Source organism: Lemur catta, chromosome 1 (genome assembly GCF_020740605.2).
Source record: "Lemur catta isolate mLemCat1 chromosome 1, mLemCat1.pri, whole genome shotgun sequence".
NCBI classification, from domain to species: Eukaryota; Metazoa; Chordata; class Mammalia; order Primates; family Lemuridae; genus Lemur; species Lemur catta.
Genome location: NC_059128.1, coordinates 57,058,562 through 57,060,615, shown reverse-complemented (window position 1 = coordinate 57,060,615; position 2,054 = coordinate 57,058,562).

Genomic DNA, 2,054 nt, shown 5'->3' with positions numbered 1-2,054 from the left:
GCTGAGGTCCGGCCCCCGAGCCGGCCGACTCCGCGCGTCACCGGCCCCGCCCCGGGACCGCCTCCGGGACAGCCCTTCCCCCGGCCGTCCCCGCCGCCCGGTCACCCCCTCCGCCAGCGATCCCGGCGCCAACCTTAGTTGTTTGTGACCTGGGCAGAGGCTGGAGAACGGGCGGAAATTCTGGATTTGCATATTGTTTTGCATAAAACCCATAACAAACTTAAAAACCAGGATCCCCACTCTGAAAATGTAAATGGAATTAGCACAGTTTACTGCCACATTCTGGGCTGGTCACCTCGGAGGCTTTTGAGCAAAATAATAAACCCAGGAACAAATATATTTATTAAACAGTGGTCTTCTTGCTTTACGTGGTGCCTTCGTTATTCTCCTTTTGCCTGCCGTTTGACCCAGGTCAAGGCCATGAGCGATTAAGAGAAATGCAGTTTTAATTAAAATTAACACACTGACATTTCCCTCAGCCCCTACTGTGCGCAAAGCAATAGGCCTCAATGGGGGTGGGGGGATGGGCACAATGAAGAAATGGTGAGTGGTACCTGATTGAACTCTACAAATTCTTAATTTTGCTTTGCTTGATGTTTTCATCTACTTATCTTTCAAGCTTCGTAATAAAATATGATGTCCTGTAATTCTACCATCAAAATTAATCATGCTCGAGTAACAGTCAATATAGGTATGTCCCCCAAAGCTATACTGCATTCCAGGTCTGTCCCCCCAACTTTTCCCACAAGCAGCTGCACTTGTGTGGGAGGGGTGAACACCGCTTAGAAGACTTTTTGCTTATCCACAGATAAGCTGACAGCTTTATGGATTTTTATTTCCCTTTCCTACTCAACACCGGAAATCAAAATCAGGGAAAAAACAGATTCATTGAATAAAAGAATATACAGGCTTTTCAGGTATCGTTTATTGTATGCAACTGCTTTTTCACTTTTATTCTCCTTCCAGTAGCCCTCTCCTGTCTACCTCTGAGGGGAAAGCGGAGTGAGGTCCAGGCCAAGAACGAAGAGTAGAGAGGAAAGGCTGCTGCTACAAGATGGAAAGAAACGGACAGAGGCGCGTGGCCCAGTGAGAACCTGAGGGATGTTCAGGACAGCGATTGGAGTGCTCAAGAAACTTTGGTGAAAAGTCTAGCTATACTGAGAGAGGCCGTCTGCCAAGTAGGTGATCGCTGGTACCTTTGGCGTGACCTTCAGCAGGAGGTGCCCCTCCTGGGAGGAGTAAAGGCTTGACTGGGCCACTGCTTAAGGAGCTGTTGTCTAAATTCCCATGGCTCCACGAGGACAGGAGACCATATACTTGGAACCCCAGTACTCAGCACACAGTAGCTGCCTAATAAATAGTTACTGGGAACCCAATGTCTGACCCTCAGCCAGGGCATCCTCCACATGAGATTCAGCGTGTCTGGGCTTGTTTGGAAGCCTGTAGAAGTGGTCCATTTGTAAGAGGGACTGGGGAGCCTCTGCAAAGAGAATTCACTGGAAGAGAGTGTCAGACACATTGGCCTGGCCCAGCATGAAACCTCGGAGGCCAGTGGAGGGGGCGGTTAGGAGTTCTGCAGGGCATTTGACTCTTGGCTTTGTCTCCCTGTCCAGCCATGGCGGATGTTTGAGTCATGGGAGCAGGAGACCTCATCTGAAAGCTGGAGGACTGCTTATTTGCAGCAAGGAGAGAAATGGAGTGCGAGACCAAAAGGAGAAATACCCTGCTCCCACTTCTGCTTGAACCCTTCATGGCAGGAGCCACTTGGACCCCTCCAGTGATCTTCTCCAGGGACACTATGAATGACAGGGTGACCAGGAGAAGCCTGGTCTGAGGCAGCCTGCATGTGGGCCCTGGTAGGCAGTGGCTTGTGGTTTCTGCAGCTTTAGGGACAATGTAGATCTCAGAAGTAGATATCCTGGAAGAGGGACAGAATTTAAAAGGGGATAAATGACAGATAATCCTTAGTAGCTGGCTGGTATTTTTCTAGCTGAAGTTTCTTTGGAGATACGCCTGATATACTTAGAAATAATGAGAAGGGAATTTACAAAGGA